Genomic DNA, 5665 nt, shown 5'->3' on the forward strand with positions numbered 1-5665 from the left:
TGTCTCCATGCTATCCATTCGAGTTTCAGTTCTCGACATCCTCTTGTTAGATTCAGTAACAAATGTAGACACCACATCCTCCAACGATGCTTTACCTTCCCCTTGATTTGTATTGAATCCTGGAGGGGGTTTCAACACATTCTTGTTGTTGGCATAAGAAAAGTTTTCATGGTTACGTAAACCAGGATGATAAGTATTAGGAGGAGGGTTACCTCGATAGTTTCCATAGCCTCTGGGATTGATATATTGAGCTTCCTCAGGTGGATGAGATTCATCTATGACAACCGACACACCTGCAGGTTCTGCGATATTCACCTTGTTAAGAGAAGCCACTTGTGTACTCAACGCAGATAGCTGTGCAGTAATGGATGTAAGAGGATCCACACTGTACACTCCTTTCTTAACTCCCATACGTTCAGATGGCCATTGATAATTATTGATAGTCATCTGTTCCAGCATATCATAAGCCTGAATGGGATCCTTGGCAAATATTGTACCTCCAGCAGCAGAGTCCACAGACATTCTTGTAGGTGTATTCAATCCATTGTAGAAAAACTCTATTTCTTCCCAATCTGCAAAATTATGATTAGGACAACGCCTTAAAAAATCTTTGTACCTTTCCCATGCCTCGTATAGTTGTTCTTAATCATGCTGTTGAAAGGTACTGATCTCAATCTTTAGCTGGGTTGCCTTGGATGGTGGAAAGAATTTCTCTAAGAATTTCACAGCCATGCCCTCCCAAGTTATTATGTGTCCTAGTGGCAATGACTGCAGCCAACTCCGTGCTTTGTCCCTAAGAGAGAAAGGAAACAAACGTAAGCGTATTGTATCCTCAGAAACACCATTTATTTTAACAGTATCAGTAATCTCTAGAAAAGTGCGCAAGTGTAAATGAGGATCAGCTGTGGCAGTTCCATTGAATTGGTTCTGCTGAACCATGTTGATTAAGGCCGGCTTCAACTCGAAGTTGTTGGCATTTATTGTCCCTCTAGCAATTCCAGAATAGTGAGTCTGGATCGTTGGCCTGAAATGATCTCTAATTGGCACCAAAGGCAATTCATTGACATCTTCTTCAGCCATGTTTAATTGTTCTTCTCTCCTAGCTTTTCTCAAAGCTCTTGCAGTTCGTTCAATCTCTGGATCAAAGAGCAAAGAATTTGCACTTTGAGATCTTCGCATAAACTGCAATTACGAACAATAGCAATTTATTAGTACTTAAATTAAAATCAGAAAAACTCTAAATTAAAACTTCGACTAATTGGTAACAAGATTAAAAAATAATCAAAATTAATCCCCGGCAACGGCGCCAAAAACTTGTTGTGAAATTTCCTCGCAAGCGTACTAGTGTCAAGTTTTAGTATAGTGAAGAGAGAGTGTCGATCCCACAGGGAGTAAAATGAAAAGATTCAATACTTGTAATTAAAATAGTCTTAATTTTATCTAGAAAATCAAACTTCAAGAGTTTTGCAGAATAAATAAAATAAATAAATATAAATTATTCAGCTCACACACACACAAATTTTGAGGAATTATCAATCAGAGAAAAATAGTCCAGAGGTTTTGATTTCACTTGGTCTCGACAATATTCAATCCTAATTAATCTATTTTATGAATTTCCTTCGATTAATAACTAAAAACACTTAGATTATTCTATTCCCCTCTCCCGAGCAACAAATAGAGTGTATCAACTTACAATTCGATTTCAATATCCCTATTAAAAATCTAGATGTAGTGATATGTGTAAAATGATGTTCATTAAAGGTTCTATTAAAGCTATATACTCTCCCGAGCTACATAAATAATTAACAGTGTAGTTCCTATTGATCCTACTCAAAATCCCCTCTCCCGAGCAATGATTCTAAGTAAATATAACAACTCAATTAATGGCCAATAAATTAAGATGACATTCAATTCTAGAAACACAATTAATCTATAGAAATTCAATTTATTAAAATCAAAGATTCATGAATATGTCTCAACCAAGCTACGTCAACCTCTAGACCAGAAAAGTTTAGTTCATGCTTGAATTCAATAAAAACCAAATAATGTTTAATATCTCAAACATAATTCAACAATCAAAAGAAAATAAAAATAAGAAACAAAGCCGTAGTCTTTCTTCTGTTTCCGGTCGAAAAGTCTTCGTCTTCGTTCCAAGCAATCTTCAGTTCTTCAACTCCAAAAAACTCACAGAAGTGCTCTTTCGAATATTGTGTGTATTGGTGGCTGATAGATCCTCCATATGACTCCGAAAAATCTCTTAAATCTGACCTAAAAATCGTCCAAAAAAATACCAAAGATATCCCCCAAGTTTCCATAAATAATCGGACTCTATCATTCCAAACAGACGACGGCGTGGGCGCGCCGGAAACAGGGCGGGCGCCCTCTCAACTTGCAAAACATGCTTTTAAAAATTCCTCAACAGCGCGGGCGCGCCTAAGGATAGGGCGGGCGCGCCTCTAGCTCGAACTCAGCCTTTTTTCTTCACTTTTCCAACTCTCGAATTTCCTTGTAAACTTCCATCTTGTAAGCTTATTTCCACTTGAACACATCAAAATCCATAACTTCCTACAAACACAAAAACAACAACAATTTCACGCAATATCTACCAATAAATTCCAAAAGTCAAGTAAAACCATATACAAATTAAGTGCACAAAATGCACTTATCAAAAAGATTACTCAAGAAACGAAATCATAAATCAAACAATGTTTTTTATCCTGAAATAAAAATAAAAATAAGAAAATAAGAAGAAACAAGAAATCTTCTTTCCCAAGTTGTAGTAGCCGCCTCCTCTATTCTGTGCGTTTTGGAACCCTTAATATGATGATTAAGTCCGTATTTATGTGTCCAAGGATCCCAAAAGATAATATCCTTCTCGAGCAAGAGTTTCCAATTTTAAAAATTTTGTTCGTGTGGCTCGCTTAAGCGAGCACAAAGTGCGCTCGAGCGAGCAACTCTTTGTTCCGTAAAATTTCTGGCCCGTATTTCTCGCTCGAGCGAGCACAAAGTGCGCTCAAGCGAGCAAGTTTCTGCCAGAGAAAAAACTCACACACATCTTCCTTGCGCGATTGTGCTCCTTTCCTGCGCTGTACACAAGCGCGATTGCGCTTCTCCAACTTCTAAACTCATGTGATGTTCCTAGCTCCTCCATGCGCAATCGCGCATATTCATGTGCCATTTGCCCTTGCCAACAAACCAGCTCATCTGCTTCTCTTTATGCCCGACATGCGCCTTTCCTTTCTTTTCCTTCAGACGTGCCTCATGCGCAGATGCATCATCCCCACGGAGAAGCGTGGCTTTCTCCCACTTCATGGCACGCAGCTTCTCCTCGTCTACAAGCTTCCAAATGCAGCAGTCTCCATTCTTTAATACATAAATGCAGCTGCTCATCTTTGATTATTCAAGGGCAAATCCTCATTCAACTCATCATGCGTGTTTCTCTTCTTCTTGCAACAACTCCGGGTTTCCTTCTATTTTTTTGAAAATAAACCAAGGAAAGTGACGTGCATACACAAGAAATAAAATACACAAAAACACATAGAGACACAATGAATTATTTCAAAATAGACATAAAAACATCACAAAATAATGCATACAAAGGGCACTTATCAAGATACGTAAGTACTGATTGAGATACCAGCGAGTATGCATGCTTATATGTTGAATTTTACATGCCATGATCCATGTTTTATTGCAAAATATTCTTGTTGAGCCGTATATTCTTTGAGATAGCCTTTCTAGTATGGTCGCTCATACTTACACCCTTGTTATTGGTCGAACATCGAAAAACATCGTGATGACAGGGACTGACGCTACAGTGATCTTGATGAGTGTGGGGATTTATCTAGTTGATTTGACCTCAGATGGTGTTACACACTCATTGGCGCTTAGACAGAGCAGGAATTGATATATTACCAGTACCCAGTCATTCTCGTGCATCATGTCAGTTTGTATACTCGTACTTACGATCTGAGTGTTAGTCGGTCACGTCCTTGTTGTTATTTCCTGGACACCCCATTCCATGGGGTAGTTGCAGGTGACTCCAAAGTTGGACATGTTCATAGAAGGAGACCAAGGCGAGGATATGGTGGTTGCCATTAGTTGCTTAAGTATATATTTTGGTTATTTGATGGGTTTTATTTTTACCTAATATTTACTTGGGTTTTCGGTTGTATTTCAATTCCACATTTTTCTTTGGTGTTGATTATCATCTTAATTTCACTGCATGCTTAAGTATGTCTAGTATGTGATCGGGGTTGGGTCACTATATTTTATGGTATCATAGAATTCATTAAGTATCTTTAGGAAATAGTTGTGGTTATTTGGGTTTATGATTATGTTTTCTTGTAAAAGGCCAATTATGACGACGACAATAACCATGGAAGCGAGGGGCGTTGGGGAGATGATGATGCCCAGAGATATCCCCGAGATTGTCATCACCACGAAGATAGTCATCATAGATTTGACTTGCATAGGTTCATTCGGATTAGACCTAAGCCGATGACCGAGCGTGAGACTCCAAACGTAGCAGATGATTTTGCGAAAATGTGTGCGATGTTGATTCTGATCTTTCTATGAGCGGAGGAGGAACCTGTGAATATTCTACTCAAGAAGTTGGAGATATTGTCATTAAGATCCTACCTCATCTGCCAGATCATTTTTCCCCTCAATATTTAAAATATCTGGTAGGTTGGAAATATTATATAGATCTTGGTAGGAAGAAGTTTATGTTAGGGGGCTGTAATAGGGATAGCATGTTTTGTATAGACGGAATTTAAGACATCCGCATGTAGTAGAATTTGTATTGTAAGAAACAAATTTGGTGTAATGGGTGTTCTTGTATAAGCATTTGAATCATTTGTATTGTTCGTTCCAAAAATTTTGTTTAATAGTAACAGTATAATTGCACACCATTCGATGTGGATTAATTACTTAAGTGCTAAGTATTTATGATACTATAAGTGTGATTGCTCAGAGCAAATGATTAAGTATCTGATTTTGATATGTGTTGCCAAAGATGATTAGATGTATCATAGGCACAATTTTATAGGATATCAGGTAAGGTGGACTGTATTGTATTCGTTCGGTGGGGAACGATTGTCTTTGATTTGACTGTAGAGGGGGAGTGACCATATGCCAGTGTTTGCTCTAGAATCATAACATTCTTTAGAGATTGTACATGGGAGACTATCTTAGTCATGTTGGATTTCACAATCACTAAAGGTTTAGATATCCGATTAGCATTTCAGTGGTGAAAGGATTCTCTCGTTGAGATTGGAGAGTTTGTCTACTAGCGAGAATTAGTTGGTACTGGGTTTGGTGCCAATGGTCAATTTTAGCTATTGTCTGAAACCATAAGAGATGTTGTTTAAGGTCCAAAAAATAAACAAAACCCACTCACAAGGATTTATTTAATTATTATTGGAAAGTAGATGTTTAAATGTTTAGATCATAAAATTCCATGCAAAAATTTAGTTTTTATATTTTTCAAGTATGAGTTTAATTTTGGTGACCAAGGAAATCAAGACTAGACATCAATCAATTTTTATGTAATTTTAACTCAAAATGTGGTTATTATGTAGATTTTTATTTTAAAGTTGTGCATGGTATTTAATTTTAAAAATGTTTAGAGGGAGCTGTGATTATTTTTCGTACATTCGTTTGT

The 5665-nt window shown here is 37.3% G+C and overlaps 1 non-coding gene across 1 annotated transcript; it reads left to right on the forward strand.

The window, feature by feature from the left end:
* The first annotated feature begins 577 nt into the window (after positions 1–577).
* LOC140885848 (small nucleolar RNA R71) lies at positions 578–683 on the forward strand. Its single transcript, XR_012151262.1, has one exon. It is a non-coding gene; the product is annotated as a small nucleolar RNA R71 (small nucleolar RNA).
* The last annotated feature ends 4982 nt before the right edge of the window (positions 684–5665 follow it).

The sequence above is a fragment of the Henckelia pumila genome, chromosome 2 (assembly GCF_033568475.1).
Source record: "Henckelia pumila isolate YLH828 chromosome 2, ASM3356847v2, whole genome shotgun sequence".
Lineage (NCBI taxonomy): Eukaryota > Viridiplantae > Streptophyta > Magnoliopsida > Lamiales > Gesneriaceae > Henckelia > Henckelia pumila.